Genomic DNA, 19494 nt, shown 5'->3' on the forward strand with positions numbered 1-19494 from the left:
CCAGAAACCACAAATAACCATTGCCATCCTGGCACAGGAAGTGACAACAGCTTATCTGTGGCCACCTTGTCTGAACACAAAACTTGTCATTTTCAACTACGGTATTTGTCCAAAGGCCCAAAAGACCAACGATGAACAAAATGGCAACTCCCATCTCTCTGTAGCCCACTCTACAATTTGTGAAGTACTTTCACTTGGGTTTTTCCTGGGAGGTGTCACTCCCACCCTGTGATAATAGACCCCTACTGTCTTCTTTGTGGGGGGAGGAAACTCAGGTCCAAAGAGTTTGACTTCTTTTTCAAGCGTTCCTAGTTACTGAATGGTGAATTTCAAATTTAAGCCCATAGTTGCCTCCTGGAGTGTTTGTGGCATTTCCATGGTGTGGAAATGATGTCCGTGGTAAAGAAATGTGGGCTTTAGGAGAGACTGATAACATTTTTACCTGGATTTATTGGACTAAATTTTAATATTTCTTAGAGATCAGTGATCCTAAGAAGTCTACTAGAATTGGTAACTACAGACTACAATGTATCATAGGCTTTCCTTTATTTATTCATTTATTCAACAAGTACTTTGAAAATCCATATTGACTTTAAGGTCTCATGCTCACTGTTATTGTGAGTGCATGTGTGTGAACGTGACCACACACACACACACACACACACACACACATACTCCTACACACCCGTGTATGCAACCAGACGTGTGCTACTCTTTTCTCTCCATCCCTGGGGTCCTTTGTTACAGCCAAGACCTCTGAACATTGGTCTTCACAAAACCTTTCCCAGTTCCTGCTCTGCCAAGAGCTCTGAAGAAGTAGCTTGAAGGTCTTTCAAGACTCCTGAGGAAGGTCAATTCAGAAGAGGCTCTGGGAGTGGGTGGTACTACCATCTCCTTAAGATACCCTCGTGTTGTCCCCACTCTCCCTGGGAGCACCACTCTCCGCTGTCATTATCTACAAACAAGGGAAATTTTTTTCCCCCTCTAACTCTTTCATAGATTGCAAGGCTGTCTTTGAGGCTGCAGTGCTAGCTGGTGGATAAAGGTACAAGCTAGACTCTCAAGTTGCTGGTCAGCACCATGCCTTGCGTTTAGCGGAACAAGAGCAGGTGGCCAGGGAACTGGAACACTAGGGAGGAGAGGGATAGGGACGGGGGTGGGCGTGGGGGTGGGGAGAACAGTGCTTTCTGGTCCTGCTTTATGCAGGGAAATTCAAAGACAAGGCCATTGTGTTTGTTCAGTAGCTTTGCTTTGGTTTTGTTCTGTTCCCAAATGCCTGATTGCATGTGGGCAAGGGGCTTGCATCATTCTCTGGGTTGTGTCTTCTCTGTGTTCTCAACAGCACCCATCTACAAAGAAGTAAGGAATAGTTTGTGTTTGTTTTTGTGCTAAAAAAAAAAAAAAAGATTCTTTTCTTTCCTTTCTGGTTCACTGCAGCTAGGAAACAGTTCTCATGAAGAAGGATTTTAAAAGAAATGCCACATAATTCAAGGATAGGTCAGGCTACTTAGCTCTGCCCCTATCAACTTTATGATCTGGATTTCTTTTCAGTGCATCTTGACCACTACCACAGAGAGTCACCTCAAACCTGAGTCCTAGAAAAAACATAGATTCTAATAAACACTTATGAGGCGGGCTGCTGCCCAGCACCACTGTGATTTACTGATTGATTATAATGGGTAGAAAGTTCGGTTATTTACAGCAGGCTTTCCTGAGCTTTCATTGATGCTGCTAATTCTTGGCAGCCAGAAGGGAGAACTGGCAGGTCTGGTAATCCAAAGAGAGGCACTATGAAGATCTCTCCTTCAAAGAGCACCAAAGAGGCAAATGATTTGTGATACTCAGCAGCAGTTGTGAATATTCAGCTAGTTTAGGATTTAGGTTGAGGTTATTTCGCAAACAAATCACCATAGAAGAAAGTTTCAAAGGGAGAGAAAGTTGGAAATGAGGAAAGGAATTGCTCCCCAGTGTTTGCCGATGTCCTGGGCCAGGCTGTGTCTCTGGAACCCTGAAAGAGCAGAAAGGCATGGCATTTGATGGCAAGTTTAGGTCAATTAAGGCAGAAGACAATCTGTAATTTTCAGGTTGCCTCAGATTTACAACACTGTCTATTTGATGTCACTCACTGGATGGAATTTTAAACTTAAAAAATAAAGAAATCAATTATTTTTTAAAAGATTTTATTTATGTATTTGACACAGAGAGTATGAGGGGGAGAGAGAGAGCAAGCACAAGCAGGGGAAACGGCAGGGAGGGGAGAAGCAGGCTTCCCGCTGAGCAGAGAGCCCGAGGCAGGGCTCCATCCCAGGACCCTGGGATCATAACCTGAGCAAAAGGCAGCCATTTAATTGACTGAGCTACCCAAGTGCCCCAAAGAAATAAATTATTAACAAAGAATCTGACCTATTGGTAGTTGTATCCATCCAAGCTGACATTTTATAAATGAAAACTGTCAGATGTTGGATTATAACACCTACTGGTGAAGTTTGGGATTGCATCTCACTATGGACGTTTTTCTTTGGTGGAGTCAATACGTTCCTTCAATATTTATTAAGCAGCTATTATGTGCCTAGACACCATTCTAAGCACTGGGGACACACTGGTAAGCAAAGTTTGACATATTGCCTATTCTAATGGCAAGCAAATCAATTAAGGAGAGACAAATAAGATTATTTCAGATAGTGGTAAATGTTACAAAAATAAAAAACTTGGTAATATAATGGAAAAAAAAAACAGCTGTGGGGTCAAGTGTGAGACTTCTTTACCTAGGATAGGTCAGAAAGGTCTGACATTGGAACTGAGACATTTGAATTGAGACCAGAGTAAGAAAAGGTAAACGATACAGGAATCTAGAGGAACATTTCAGGAAGAAGGGGCATCAATTACAAAGGCCCTTGGATAGGAACCCATATTATGTGTTTGAGAAACAGAGGTGGCTGGTGGAACTGAGGAGGAGGGAGAATTAGGTATATGAAAAGATCACATCAGAATTAGGACTTTGGTAAACAACTAGGTGATTTCAAGCAAGTGGAAAGATTATTTCAAGACCATCCCTCAGGCTGTGATGTGGACCTTACAAGCAAAGTAGACCAGTCAGGAGGCTGGATAGCCAGATAGACAGAGTGGTGAGGGGCATCGCATACAGAGCCAGACCTGTGGGTGGAAGAGGTCACTTCTGAGACAGGTAAGAGGATGATTTTAAGGATTTCTAAATTATAGAACTACAGTAGTTTTTCTCACTCTATTATTTTTGAATTGGGAAATTAATATTCCAATTAAGTGCTGTACTAATAGTGAACACTTAGCATTAAACTCAGCTGTGTCATCAAAACTCCCCACCAAACTGATCCCCGATTCTTCCTAACATTCGGTGTGTTTTATTAATAGCACAGTGATTAAGAGTTTAAACTCAAAAATCAAATGGGCCTGTTTTCAAATTTTGGTTCTATCCTGAGGTGTTTGACAAGTCACTAAATTTCCTGATTTTCATTTTTATTAACTGAAAAGGGGAGTGATAAAACTATCAGCATCACAATTGTTCTGGGGCTGAACTGAGATAACGCAGAAAGCTGGTTGCAGGCACATCGTATATTCTTAATGTATATTAATGAATATTCTTAATACTTCTATGTAGAGAGAGAGAGATGCCTTACTCTTAGAGTCAAATTTGTAAGACAGGCACATGTCTTGCCTACTTTATATATTCATACAGCAATCTCAAAATTTTCAAGAAGGTAGCTTTTAATTTTTCCTCATTTTTTAGTTAAGTACAATTGACATAGTAATCTGTACATAGTTAAAGGTGATAATTTTTTATAATTTAAGTTTTGATATAAGTATCTACTTATGAAGCTATCACCACAACCAAGATAATGCACATATTTTCTATCCCCAACAATTTCTTCATGTTTTCTTGTGCTGCCTCCCGCCCCTCCTTGCATATCCCCCAACCCCCATCCCAGGGAAGCACTGATCTGCTTCTGTCACTGGGTTTGCATTTTCTACAATTTTATATAAATGGAATCATAAATTCTGTATTTTTGTCATTCTAGCTCCTTTTCACTCAACACAATTATTTTGAGATTCATCTATGATATTTAGGTGTCGGTTGTCCTCAACACAACTTGCTTATCCGTAGCTGTTGATGGACATTGAGATTGTTTCTAGTTTTTGACTCTTACAAATAAACCTTCTCTGAGCATTCTGTACAAGTCTTTGTGGGGACATACGCTTTCATTGCTCTTGGAGAGCAGATGTAGAAGCGTCTGGCTGGATCTTATGGTCCATAGATGATTCACTGTTCAGTAACTGTCAAACTCTTTCCCAAAGTGGTTGTATCATTTTATACTCCCACAACAACACTGGGAGGTTCCTGTTGTTCCAGAACTTGATAGGGTCAATCTTCTAAATTTTAGCCATTCTAACAGATACATATAATGGCTTCCCATTGTGCTTTTAATTTCCAGTTTTGTAGTGACTAGAGATATTAATTAAGCATCTTTTCATACACTTAGTTCTTCCTCTTCTGAGCTCTTGAAATTATTTGATTCTAAATTTCACTAGCTATTATATGCTATTATAAGTAAATAAAGAAGTAGATAAGTGATAGGTAGATAGATGGATAGATAGGACAGATTTGAGTTCCTATTATGTGCCAGGTATGATTCTAGGTTATAAGGATAGAGCATTGAATAAAACACCCCCCTATGGAGTTTCCATTCAGGCAAGACAGGCAATAAACAATGTCATGTCCTATTAGGTGTGCATAGACACAATGAAGAGGAAGAAAGCAGCGTGATGTACCGGTAGTGAGGGGCTGGGGTAAAGACGGAGCAACATTTTAAGAGGACCTCAGGTTGTTACTTTCACCACCTCCACTGCATGGCCCGGTCCTTGAGGGCTCCTCACAGCACTACCTCTCTGCAGTATTTCATACTGTGGATTATGCTCAATGCATGTTTGTTAATTAATTATTCTTATTTCAATGCCTTCTTCCACAATGGCAGGGACCATCCCATCTGTCTGTTCCATTCACTACTGAATTTCCCTCACAGAGCTCAGGGCCAATAACACAGTAGGCATGTGTTTAATAAATATTAATTAGACCAATGAATGGAGGATGGAAAAACGCAAGCTACATAGGCAGAAAGTGATACCCAGAGACGACTCAGTGCCAGCATGGAGGCAGGAATCCGGATTTATAGCCACGGTCAGCAGAGGCTGCTTCCGCCATCTCCCTCCTCTGGGCAGACCCCTGTGCCATGGTTCTTTCCTTCCCGTCTTCCTCTCCCAGACTTTCCTTCCCATCTGTTTGGCACTGATGGGATGCAGGTCCTCATCTCCACCATAGGATTACCTGGCTCCAGATAAAAATCAATGACCCCGAATCCCTCCTCATGTGGTGTTACTATCCCATTTACCACATTCTGCACAATTAGTGATGTCAGAATGGTCCTCCTTCTCCAGCCCAAGAGTTTCTTGAGACTAGGTGGAAGACAGTCGCATCAACCTGTGACCCTCTTGGCCCCATTTCAGTATTAGATACAGAAGATCTCAGTAAATATTTATTGTATTAAATTGAATCCTGAGTCCCTCTAAATGATTCAAGATGTCAGTGAAATATCCTTCACCACTCCAGATGGCAGAGGACAAAAAAACATAGCCTGGGCTCCTGAAGCATGAGTAGTTAAGGTTAGACTTAAAGAATTTTTTTTTTTTTTTGTCATCTAAGGTTGTTAAAATTAACCCACACCCATAATTCTATACTTGGCAGTTTTTGAAAAGGGAAAATTTTGACCTGAGATAGTTTTGAATTGATCCAAAGAAGAGACAGAGACATCCATGAGATGACCTTTCAAAGTTGTTTGAAATAGGGGTGCCTGGGTCACACAGTCGGTTCAGTGTCAGACTCTTGGTTTTGGCTCAGGTCATGATCTCGGGGTCCTGGGGTCAAACCCCACATCAGGCTCTGTGCTCAGTGTGGAGTTTGCTTCAGATTTTTTTCTCCGTCCCCTTCTCCCCCTCCCTCCTTGCTCTCTCACTCTCTCTTTCTCTCTCTACCTCAAACAAATCAATACAATCTTCAAAAAAGAAGTTGTTTGAAATGTGTTCAAATGGGTCACTAGGTCTTATTTGTAGGCGACGTCTGCCATGAACATGCGTTCCAATCCCATGGAGCCATCTGGGTCGTTAGCATCCACTGAGGCCCCTGCTGAGAACCACAGACCCTGCCTCCTGGTCCCAAAGTGTGTAGCTGCTGCAGAGCTCAGGAATGGTGGCCCCTGGCATGGCAGGGAGGAGACAGTCGGCAGTCTGCCAACCAGAGCTCCCTAGAGGGTCCCGAGGAAAACCACCACCCAAGGCACGTTGCTGCCATCACAACCTGTGCGGTGCAGTGTGGAGGAGGTTTATGGTGGCCTTGCCCTGAGCTGTAAAGTTTATTCCTGCACATTAGCCGATCCATTGTCCCCTGCCCTGCTGCCTCTTTCATCTTCTTTAGGTAGGCCTGTCAGGATCTTCTTTCAAAAGTAGACCTCATCAGGGTAAGACAGAGCTGCATGGGTGGGGGTGGGCCCAGCTCTATCAACCCCTGAATAAAGGCACTAATATGATGCCCGCTGAACCCTGGTAAGTCTCAGCATTAGTCATTCCCCGCTGTGCTGTGAGAATCTAAATAATCTGAGCACAACTGCCCATGCACTGACTCGGAGGCTGCTACGAACCAGGAAGTAGGATAAAACATCTTCTCGTTGGACGGCAAGTGGGGGAAAGGGCTGTTGTGTCTGTGTTCATAGTGTTACTTCTAGTTGCACTTGCGTTCCTTCCCAAGTCATGACCCCTGGATCCATGAGGGAATATTTTAATGCAATGAGGGAATAAGATAGAGAAAACAAGATGATGGCAATATTCTTAATCCATAAACGGGGGACAATAATGTCATCTTCTTCATGGCTTTTTGGGAGATTGAAAGGAAAAGGTCCACCCAGAGAGCTCAACACAGAGACTGGCACCAGGGAAGTGAGCTGTAAATGTCACATTGAATCATTATCTACCATAACCATTAGATCCAAAATTCTGGGAAGTCAGTTGGGCATGTAGACAGGGAGGGGGGATGCAAGACTAGAAGTCAAAATAAGACAAGTGAGAACCCGATTCTTGCTGAGAAGCAGTGTAAAGTAGCAGAGAAAGTGCCAACGTGGAGTGCTAGACAAGCCTGCTACGCCAGCGGAATGAAGGTATGTCAGGAGTGCCACGCGGAGGGGGTACACAACCCGTGGTGTTCTCCTCTCTTCCTTCCTTCTTTGTACCTCCCTGACTTGTTTCTCAACAGGAAATTCTTTCTGTCCAAAAGTATTTCATGATTCATTCAAAACGAATTCCACTATTAGGGATTCTTTTTGCAATCGTGACCATCCAGGTGTCCCATCTCCGCTGTGTTCCTTTTGAAGCATGTGACTTTGGGTATGTGACTTAACCATATGGCGTCTCAGATTCCTCTCCTCATGGAATGAGGTGTTCACACCTGTATCAGAGGATTGTTAGGATAATCAGATGAGATAATGCACGCAGAGGGTGTAGCATACAGTGGCATTCAATAAATGGTATTGTTGGTAAGTGTCCATAAACATGCTCAGGTATAGGATTGACGGCTGAAGCAATTATACTGGCTGGAATTTGTGCGATTTTTACTAACAAAGAGGAAAATTGCATTGCTTCATCCAAAATGTTGACGAGTGAGCTGTAAAGGGAGGAAGATGTGCACATGCCAGAGGAGGAGGGCTGGGGAGGGCATTCAGCTTCTCTGTCTCTATTCCCGAAAATCTCTTTCATTGCCGCTTTGATGAAATGAAAAACAATCCTACCAACTGACTGAAGAATACGACCGCTTCTCTGGCTTGTTTGTTGCTTCTCACTGAACTCTTGGGAGACATTGCTCCCGACTCTCCCATATGTGGTCCTCCTTTTGGGTTATTAAGCTCTTTTGTCCACAACCACACATAGGTGTAGCTTGTGGCAGGAGTTTATGACTTCTAAGATGTTCTAACCTCAGGCCTTATCTGACTGGTATTTACCACAACGCCTCTATTTTATAGATTGAAAATCTTGAAGCTCACAGCTTAGAAAATCAGTAGGGTAGAGCTCTAATGAGAAAATAACACTGAGAGAGAGTGAATTTGGGGCTATTTTCTAACTGCAGTGGATTTGGGGTGTTGTGAGGGTTTTGTTTATTTTTGTTTTGTTTTGTCTGTTTTGGTTTTTGTTTCTGAGTCATGAAAGCTGTTTGTATTTATTGTTCTAAGACAAACAATGCATTTGCTAGAAGGGTAGCTGGGGCCAGGGCTGGTGTGGAGTGCCTATGGTAACCACCAACACCACTGAACCTGCGTCGTCCTGAAAAATAATCATAATTGCAAAAACTATCTTTACTGTGCTCCTACTGAATGCAAGGTTTTAATCACTTAGTCTCTTAGAAGTAAAAGTTGCTGGTACTCTGGCCTTCATTGATGCAGACCGAGAAGCCTTCTTATAATGGGAAGGAAGGCAAAAGGTTCCGTCTGAGGAACAGTGATTAAATCCAGTTTGCTCCTATAGAAACCCAAGGGCAGTCTTGTCACTCTGCTTTGACTCCAGTCTTTCCATTTACGCCTCAGAATGTTCTGTTTTTCTTCTCTGTAGTCTGTCTTTACATTTGCCTATGTCCCTGCCCAGTTGGCTAGCTCTCCGGTAACCCAGACTGACTGCGCTGTTTCCACACCTTGCCTGTCCCCTCTTGGCTGACCTGACATGCTGAAGTCTGCACTTGGCTTTCTTCCCTGGATTCATGATACCCATGTGTCCTTTCTGCTTTACTAACTGCTCCCCTGTTTCTGACCTCACCAGTGTTCCAGGTCCATCCATCCTTCTTGTCTGGCTCTGGTTCCTGGCCCTTCCTGAGCAACCCAGCTATGCTGCTGGGACAGCCCAGAGCTGCCTGTGCTAATTTCCCTATGCTCCTGTCTGAGCAGCTCCAATTTTTGCCCCCTTTTTGTGCCCTCACATTACCTATAATGTGGTACCTGTAAGATATGACCACAAGAGAGGCAGACAGTATAACAAGAGTATGATCTGCATTTTGTAGACAGCTAGACAAAGTTCCAAAACAATGAGGCACCTAGGTCAATCAAATCAAGATCAGTTTCAAGACAGAGTCCATAGGACACCTGGGTGGCTCAGTGGGTTAATCCTCTGCCTTCGGCTCAGGTCATGATCTCAGGGTCCTGGGATTGAGCCCCGCATCGGGCTCTCTGCTCAGTGGGGATCCTGCTTCCCCGACCCCACCGCCTGCCTCTCTGCCTACTTGTGATCTCTGCCTGTCAAATAAATAAATAAAATCTTAAAAAAAAAAGACAGTGTCCACTTGCCTAACATTCATTCCTGCTTTCTTGTCTGCCAACATTCTCAAGATTTGGGAGGATGATTCTGCTGGAACGTAGGCAGTGAGCTGCAAAGCAGAAAAAACAACCTGTCAACTTTCTGCCCATCGTGGACCCTATGACATTATCTGGAAGGAAAAAAAAAGCAATTCAGTTCTGTTCTAGGTAACGAAGACCATCATGGGGAAAGTCAACATATCAGTTTCCTAGTATTGAAGTAACAAGGTACCACAGGCTGAGGGGCTGAAGAGAACTGAAATTTGTTGTCTCACAGTTCCGGAGGCTAACAGTCTAAAATCAAGGTGTCGGCAGGTCCACATTCCCTTAGAGACCTATGCGGGATTCCCTCCTTGCCTCTTCCTAGCTTCCAGTTTTACTTGCAATGTTTGGCATTCCTTGGCTTGTAGATTCATCACTGCTGTTCTGTCTTCAGCTGGTGTTCTCTTTTCTTACAGGGACATCACTCATATTGGGTTAGGGGCCCCCTCTACTCTACTATGACCTCATCTGAACTAATCACCTCTGCAGTGACCCTATGTTCAGTCATTAGGGTTGAGGATGTTCAACGTATCTTTTTTCGGGAGAGGGGAATCCAACCAATAAAAAAGCCACTTATGTTAGAATAAGTTGAATTCCTTGTCAGGAGAAAGGAAGGTCATCCAAAAGACATGGGGACCACAGCACATGGAAAGACACATTCTCTATAAATATGTTTATGAGATTTGCATCGAGAAGCAGATGTTCTGCCTTCTGGGTCTCCTCCTTACAAGGCAGGAGAGGCCTACCATCATCAGCTTCCTCCTGAGGTCCTGGTAGGAAGACTGATGATAGCAAAATCCCTGAGCATGTGCCATCAAGCTGGATGTGCAGGCATTTCATTTGCTCCTTTGCTCCTGGGCAAAACCCTGCATTCAAGCTTTTCTTGATGCTTCACTCACTGGTATACTCTAAGTTTCCAAGATCTAGAAGCCAAGACTTGAGTTCAATTCTTAGGTCTCCTGCTACCTCAAAATATAATTTGAAACATGGCAAAGACTCATAGAACCTGAGAGTTGAAAAGGAGTTTGAGATAATGTCATCTTTCTTCTCCCTCAGAGCAGGGAATACTTTTATTACTTTCTTGACAGTGGCGGTCTAGCTACTCTTTGAACATTTCAAAGACACAGAAGCCACTGCATTATAGAGCATCTCATTTCCTTGTAGGTGAGCTTTAATTATTAGAAAGTTCTTGCTTAACCTGAGTCAAACTCTAACTCCTGATTTCAACCACCCTTTGATTAATCTAACTTTTAGCTTCCAGAGCATGTTTTTCAAAGAATGTTCCATTTGGCTCTGGGATTTCTGGGGAGCCCCCAATCTCTGTCTGTGATGAGAGGAAAAAGCTCTCTCTCTCTCTCTCTCTCTCTGGGAACATTCCTGCTTCAATTTGAGCATCTCTTTCTCCCCTTTTACCTGCTCATTTCCTTTACATTTCAGTGTTAGATTTTTCCTTGTCAGAGGTTTCTATGCAAAAGGAAAAAATAATGCATAAGAATGATTTTGTCCACTTAGGAACCAGTTCTTCAAGTGTTTGAAAGTAGCCATCATTTCCACATACTAATCTCTTCTTCCCTTCAGAACAAATTTCCCGGGCTCCTTCAACAGGAACTAGACTTTGACTTCCCAATCTGCTGAAGAACATGCTCATCTGGACCCTCTGTTCTCAGTATTATAAACAGTGAGGACGCTTTAACATGAAGGTAGTGCTGAAAATTATATAATGAATGTTCTCATTTGTTTGTGGTTCTCAAATGGAGGGCATGCCCTCTTCAGGTCACTTCTGGTCTAAAAAGATCTTGTATGTGGAATCCCGACTGCCTAAGACATGATTGTAGAGAAGCATTTCCTGCTTATGAAGGTTTTCCTTAATTTGATCCTTACCCCATCTCACCCATCACTGGGTTGCAGGAGTGGTCTTTTCTACTGACCTCCACTATGCATCTTTACTGTCATCAGTCTAACGCAGAAACACATTACGCTCATGCTTAAATCTGTGAGTGTAACAGACCTTACCCTTCAAGTTGTCCTCATTCTACCTTGCAGGTTTCAGGCCCTGAAGGCAAGGACTCTGTAACCATACACACTAGCACAGTGCTTGCCTTTGTGGGAGCAGGTAATGTGTCCTGAACGAACGAAGGATGCATTCTTCTCCATTCCCTCATTTGTGTCATTCTTGGCTTCTAGTCCATTTTCCCCATCCAGATGGGATCATAAGTAACCTGAGGGGAGGTCTGATGCTGTCTACACTGCTGAACCAGCAGAGCTCTCAGACATGCTGTGAGCACTGGAGAGTAACAGAATAAGTACCGTTGAGTGATGATCTGAGTGTGAGTGGATCAAGCAGAGCCATGCCAGTCAGGGATCCATGCGTATGGATGCGCACTGATTTATCCATTCATTTTTTTTAGACAAAGGTTTGACTCCAATGGTTCCTCAATGCAGCTTCCCCCAGCTCAGTCCCTCCCTTCATCCATGCTCAGGTCATGGAAATACTTTACATGGATGCAACTACGTGCACATCCTTTATGAGCTCTGGTGACTTGGGTTGCACCTTGAAATTGCAAAAGTGAAAGTTTATCTAATGATTTTTAATTAATTTTAATTACTTACATTTTGAATCGTGGCTTAGTATTCTGAATCCCAGACCCGCGGATCACTCTGGGATGCCTGCCAATTTCCTCATTACACACTGGCTCTCCTAACACTATTTGATAATGAAAGGCTTTAAAGCAACCCCCCAAAATATTCAATATGTAATGGGGAGCCCCTGGGAGGCAGGGGTGGATTACAGCGTGGAGTATGGGTAATAGAGCTCAGTGTACCTGAATTTATGAAAAGAGATTTTCAGCCAGGGAGCATCCTACTTTTAGCAATGAGGCAGAATTCTTTCTCCATTCGATCTTGCCCATCACATCAGTACCTGAACCCTAATGTAACCTGACACAGTGCTTGTGATGGTTAAATGATAGAAACAATAGCCCCAAAGGAATTAGATGCTATTTCCCTCCAAAGGCTTGTAAAGTTAATTTTTTAAAGACTTGTTGGACATAGAGGAGAGAGAAAAGTGGGAGGCACATGTCCTATAACAGGAAGGATTTGGGCAAGATACAAGAAAGCACTTTTTGGTTTTAGATGGTCACACACACACACACACACACACACACACACACACACACACTGGCATAGGCTTCCAAGCAAGGCTGAAAACTCTCTGCGAACAGAGGCCACAACAGTGAGGAAAGCATGTGGTCTTTGACACAAGCCCAGTCAGGTTCCAAACACTGCAGTTTTCAGCTGTGGGAATCTGGCAGGTCATTTGGCTCCCAAAAATTCAGTTTCACTTCAACAACCATTCTTGTTTCACTGGTCAGGGTGAATATTTTATGTACCATTTGGCACATATTGGATGCTCAAAAATATTAGTCTTCTCTGGGTTGGTTTGTTCTGGCTACTGTAACAAGAATGTCATAGACAGGGTGGTTTACAAGCATCAAAAATTTATTTCTCCCTGTTCTCAAGGCCGGGAAATCCAAGAGGATGGTACCAGCTTGTTCAGTGTCTGGTGAGAGCTTGCTTCCTAGGTCATAGATGGCTGTCTTCTCCCTATGTCGTCACAAGGCAGGAGGAGTGAAGGAGCTCACTGGGGACTTTTTTGTAGAGGCACTAATCGCATTCATGAGGGTTCCACCTTTATGATCTCATCACCTCCCCAATCTGTGCACCTCCCCCCAGCAGATACTACCATGTTGGGGATAAGGTTTCAACATATGAATGTTGGGGGGACACAAACATTCCTTCTCTACCCCCCTCATCCCTTTATCTTATTTTAAAAAATAGGGGCAACTTTTGCTTGTTTGAGATCGGACAGGGCAGCTTTTCTTGGAGGCTGGAGAGCATAACATGATTCCTATGGTTTCTTTTTAGCCCTGAAATGTTATAGGGTGATGTGATAAACTAATAGGTATCATTTCTGTCTCCCCTCTGACACTGGCTACAGAGGAAAGCAGTAGAGGAAAGTCTTCTATCTACTGCAACAGGTTAGACCCATAGATAATAACCTAAAGCCCTGGTTTCCTACAGATTCTGAGAATAGGATTGGATCATGTCCCTGGTGCTGGTGCTGGTGATTAGCCTGACCCAGGGGCCCATTCCTGGACTCGTCAGACTCATGCAAGATGTGCTGGGATCCTCAGCCTACTGTCAGTGTTCAAATGGGAGAGGGGGCCAGATTCCACCTAGCTGCTCATGCTTATTCAAAGGATTTAGTAACACTACTTTTTGAGGCAGCAGCTAAATTTTACTCCAGATCCAGATGTTTATCAAGGTTATTTACTGGTCATCATCTAAGATATTTCCATTTCTCTCTCTTTCTCTACTCACTTTTTCTTAACTGACTGATTTTCCCACTTTTCATATATAAGTGTGTGTATGTGTGTGTGTGTATATATATATATATATATATATATTCCCCACCCCCCCGCCCCGGTTAACAACTGGGATTTGCAATTTGAAGTCTCTGTCAGGAGTTTTGAAGTGGAAATTAGTTTAGGCGATTTAAAATTAGTATCAAGGGAAAGAAATTTTAAGAATTATATGAGTTCACCGAAGTCAGAGATGTTTGATGTTAGCAGTGCTCTTTTCCTGGACCAACTCCTTTTAAATAGATTGAAGTAGATCTGATGGATGCCCCCACCCAGGGATGTTGGAAGTGAAGGGGAAATTGGCAGAGGTGAGTCAAGTGGGAAGTTGCCTATCTCTTTCCTGCCCACAGTCTGTGCATAATTTATACTGTGGAGATTATATACAATCTCTTATTCATGAACTTTTTAAAAAAGATTTTATTTATTTATTTGACAGAGAGAGATCACAAGCAGGCAGAGAGAGGCGGGGGGGGGGAGGGGGAAGCAGGTTCCCTGCTGAGCAGAGAGCCCGATGTGGGGCTCGATCCCAGGACCCTGAAATCATGACCTGAGCTGAAGGCAGAGGCTTAACCCACTGAGCCACCCAGGCACCCCTTATTCATGAACTTTTTTTTTCCATTTTATTTATTTTTTCAGCGTAACAGTATTCATTCTTTTTGCACAACACCCAGTGCTCCATGCAAAACGTGCCCTCCCCATTACCCACCACCTGTTCCCCCAACCTCCCAGCCCTGACCCTTCAAAACCCTCAGGTTGTTTTTCAGAGTCCATAGTCTCTTATGGTTCGCCTCCCCTTCCAATTTTTTTTTAATAAACATATAATGTATTTTTATCCCCAGGGGTACAGGTCTGTGAATCGCCAGGTGTACACACTTCACAGCACTCACAATAGCACTTACCCTCCCCAATGTCCATAGCCCCCTCCCCCTCTCCCAATCCCACCTCCCCCCAGCAACCCCCAGTTTGTTTTGTGAGATTAAGAGTCATTTATGGTTTGTCTCCCTCCCAATCCCATCTTGTTTCATTTATTCTTCTCCTATCCCCCTACCCCCCATGTTGCTTCTCCATGTCCTCATACCAGGGAGATCATATGATAGTTGTCTTTCTCCGATTGACTTATTTCACTAAGGATGATACGCTCTACTTCCATCCACGTCGCAAATGGCATGATTTCATTTCTTTTGATGGCTGCATAGTATTCCATTGTGTATATATACCACTTCTTCTTTATCCATTCATCTGTTGATGGACATCTAGGTTCTTTCCATAGTTTGGCTATTGTAGACATTGCTGCTATAAACATTCGGGTACACGTGCCCCTTCGGATCACTATGTTTGTATCTTTAGGGTAAATACCCAGTAGTGCAATTGCTGGGTCATAGGGTAGTTCTATTTTCAACATTTTGAGGAACCTCCATGCTGTTTTCCAGAGTGGTTGCACCAGCTTGCATTCCCACCAACAGTGGAGGAGGGTTCCCTTTTCTCCGCAGCCTCGCCAGCATCTGTCATTTCCTGACTTGTTAATTTTAGCCATTCTGACTGGTGTGAGGTGATATCTCATTGTGGTTTTGATTTGTATTTCCCTGATGCCGAGTGATGTGGAGCACTTTTTCATGTGTCTGTTGGCCATCTGGATGTCTTCTTTGCAGAAATGTCTGTTCATGTCCTCTGCCCATTTCTTGATTGGATTGTTTGTTCTTTGGGTGTTGAGTTTGCTAAGTTCCTTATAGATTTTGGATACTAGCCCTTTATCTGATATGTCGTTTGCAAATATCATCTCCCATTCTGTAAGTTGTCTTTTGGTTTTGTTAACTGTTTCCTTTGCTGTGCAAAAGCTTTTGATCTTGATGAAATCCCAATAGTTCATTTTTGCCCTTGCTTCCCTTGCCTTTGCCGTTGTTCCTAGGAAGATGTTGCTACGGCTGAGGTCGAAGAGGTTGCTGCCTGCATTCTCCTCAAGGATTTGGATGGATTCCTTTCTCACATTGAGGTCCTTCATCCATTTGGAGTCTATTTTCGTGTGTGGTGTAAGGAAGTGGTCCAATTTCATTTTTCTGCATGTGGCTGTCCAATTTTCCCAGCACCATTTATTGAAGAGGCTGTCTTTTTTCCATTGGACATTCTTTCCTGCTTTGTCGAAGATTAGTTGACCATAGAGTTGAGGGTCGATTTCTGGGCTCTCTATTCTGTTCCACTGATCTATGTGTCTGTTTTTGTGCCAGTACCATGCTGTCTTGATGATGACAGCTTTGTAATAGAGCTTGAAGTCCAGAATTGTGATGCCACCAACTTTGGCCTTCTTTTTCAATATTCCTTTGGCTATTCGAGGTCTTTTCTGGTTCCATATAAATTTTAGGATTATTTGTTCCATTTCTTCGAAAAAAATGGATGGTATTTTGATAGGGATTGCATTAAATGTGTAGATTGCTTTAGGTAGCATAGACATTTTCACAATATTTATTCTTCCAATCCAGGAGCATGGAATATTTTTCCATTTTTTTGTGTCTTCCTCAATTTCTTTCATGAGTACTTTATAATTTTCTATGTATAGATTCTTAGTCTCTTTGGTTAGGTTTATTCCTAGGTATCTTATTGTTTTGGGTACAATTGTAAATGGGATTGACTCCTTAATTTCTCTTTCTTCAGTCTTGTTGTTGGTGTACAGAAATGCAACTGATTTCTGTGCATTGATTTTATATCCTGACACTTTACTGAATTCCTGGACAAGTTCTAGCAGTTTTGGAGTGGAGTCTTTTGGGTTTTCCACATATAGTATCATATCATCTGCGAAGAGTGATAGTTTCACTTCTTCTTTACCAATTTGGATGCCTTTAATTTCTTTTTGTTGTCTGATTGCTGAGGCTAGGACTTCTAATACTATGTTGAATAGCAGTGGTGATAATGGACATCCCTGCCGTGTTCCTGACCTTAGTGGAAAAGCTTTCAGTTTTTCTCCATTGAGAATGATATTTGCGGTGGGCTTTTCATAGATGGCTTTGATAATATTGAGGTATGTGCCCTCTATCCCTACACTTTGAAGAGTTTTGATCAGGAAGGGATGCTGTACTTTGTCAAATGCTTTTTCAGCATCTATTGAGAGTATCATATGGTTCTTGTTCTTTCTTTTATTAATGTGTTCTATCACATTGATTGATTTGCGGATGTTGAACCAACCCTGCAGCCCTGGAATAAATCCCACTTGATCGTGGTGAATAATCCTTCTAATGTACTGTTGAATCCTATTGGCTAGTATTTTGGCGAGAATTTTTGCGTCTGTGTTTATCAAGGATATTGGTCTGTAGTTCTCTTTTTTGGTGGGATCCTTGTCTGGTTTTGGGATCAAGGTGATGCTGGCCTCATAAAATGAGTTTGGAAGTTTTCCTTCCATTTCTATTTTTTGGAACAGTTTCAGGAGAATAGGAATTAGTTCTTCTTTAAATGTTTGGTAGAATTCCCCTGGGAAGCCGTCTGGCCCTGGGCTTTTGTTTGTTTGGAGATTTTGGATGACTGTTTCAATCTCCTTACTGGTTATGGGCCTGTTCAGGTTTACAATTTCTTCCTGGTTCAGTTGTGGTAGTTTATATGTCTGTAGGAATGCATTCATTTCTTCCAGATTGTCAAATTTGTTGGCGTAGAGTTGCTCATAGTATGTTCTTATAATTGTCTGTATTTCTTTGGTGTTAGTTGTGATCTCTCCTCTTTCATTCATGATTTTATTGATTTGGGTCCTTTCTCTTTTCTTTTTGATGAGTCTGGCCAGGGGTTTATCAATCTTATTGATTCTTTCAAAGAACCAGCTCCTAGTTTCATTGATTTTTTCTATTTTTTTTTGTTTCTATTTCATTGATTTCTGCTCTGATCTTTATGATTTCTCTTCTCCTGCTGGGTTTAGGGTTTCTTTCTTGTTCTTTCTCCAGCTCCTTTACGTGTAGGGTTAGGTTGTGTACTTGAGACCTTTCTTGTTTCTTGAGAAAGGCGTGCACCGCTATATATTTTCCTCTCAGGACTGCCTTTGCTGTGTCCCACAGATTTTGAACTGTTGTGTTTTCATTATCATTTGTTTCCATGAATTTTTTCAGTTCTTCTTTAATTTCCTGGTTGACCCATTCATTCTTTAGAAGGATGCTGTTTAGTCTCCATGTATTTGGGTTCTTTCCAGCTTTCCTCTTGTGATTGAGTTCTAGCTTCAGAGCATTGTGGTCTGAAAATATGCAGGGAATGATCCCAATCTTTTGATACCGGTTGAGACCTGATTTGTGACCCAGAATGTGATCTATTCTGGAGAAGGTTCCATGTGCACTAGAGAAGAATGTGTATTCTGTTGCTTTGGGATGAAATGTTCTGAATATATCTGTGATGTCCATCTGGTCCAGTGTGTCATTTAAGGCCTTTATTTCCTTGTTGATCTTTGGCTTGGATGATCTGTCCATTTCAGTGAGGGGAGTGTTAAAGTCCCCTACTATTATTGTATTATTATTGATGTGTTTCTTTGATTTTGTTATTAATTGGTTGATATAGTTGGCTGCTCCCACGTTAGGGGCATAGATATTTAAAATTGTTAGATCTTCTTGTTGGACAGACCCTTTGAGTAGGATATAGTGTCCTTCCTCATCTCTTATTATAGTCTTTGGCTTAAAATCTAATTGATCTGATATAAGGATTGCCATCCCAGCTTTCTTCTGATGCCCATTAGCATGGTAAATTGTTTTCCACCCCCTCACTTTAAATCTGGAGGTGTCTTCGCGTCTAAAATGAGTTTCTTGTAGGCAACATACTGATGGGTTTTGTTTTTTTATCCATTCTGATATCCTGTGTCTTTTGATTGGGGCATTTAGCCCATTAACATTCAGGGTAACTATTGAGAGATATGAATTTAGTGCCATTATTAGCCTGTAAGGTGACTGTGACTGTATATTGTCTCTGTACCTTTCTGATCTACTACTTTTAGGCTCTCTCTTTGCTTAGAGGACCCCTTTCAATATTTCCTGTAGAGCTGGTTTGGTGTTTGCAAATTCTTTCAGTTTTTGTTTGTCCTGGAAGCTTTTGATCTCTCCTTCTATTTTCAATGATAGCCTAGCTGGATAGAGTATTCTTGGCTGCATGTTTTTCTCGTTGAGTGCTCTGAATATATCATGCCAGCTCTTTCTGGCCTGCCAGGTCTCTGTGGATAAGTCTGCCGCCAATCTAATATTTTTACCATTGTATGTTACAGACTTCTTTTCTCGGGCTGCTTTCAGGATTTTCTCTTTGTCACTAAGACTTGTAAATTTTACTATTAGGTGACGGGGTGTGGACCTATTCTTGTTGACTTTGAGGGGGGTTCTCTGCATCTCCTGGATTTTGATGCTTGTTCCCTTTGCCATATTAGGGAAATTCTCTCCAATGATTCTCTCCAATAGACCTTCTGCTTCCCTCTCTGTTTCTTCTTCTTCTGGAATCCCAATTATTCTAATGTTGTTTCGTCTTATGGTGTCACTTATCTCTCGAATTCTCCCCTCATGGTCCAGTAGCTGTTTGTCCCTCTTTTGCTCGGCTTCCTTATTCTCTGTCATTTGGTCTTCTATATCACTAATTCTTTCTTCTGCCTCATTTATCCTAGCAGTGAGAGCCTCCATTTTTGA

The sequence above is a fragment of the Meles meles genome, chromosome 17, assembly GCF_922984935.1.
Source record: "Meles meles chromosome 17, mMelMel3.1 paternal haplotype, whole genome shotgun sequence".
NCBI classification, from domain to species: Eukaryota; Metazoa; Chordata; class Mammalia; order Carnivora; family Mustelidae; genus Meles; species Meles meles.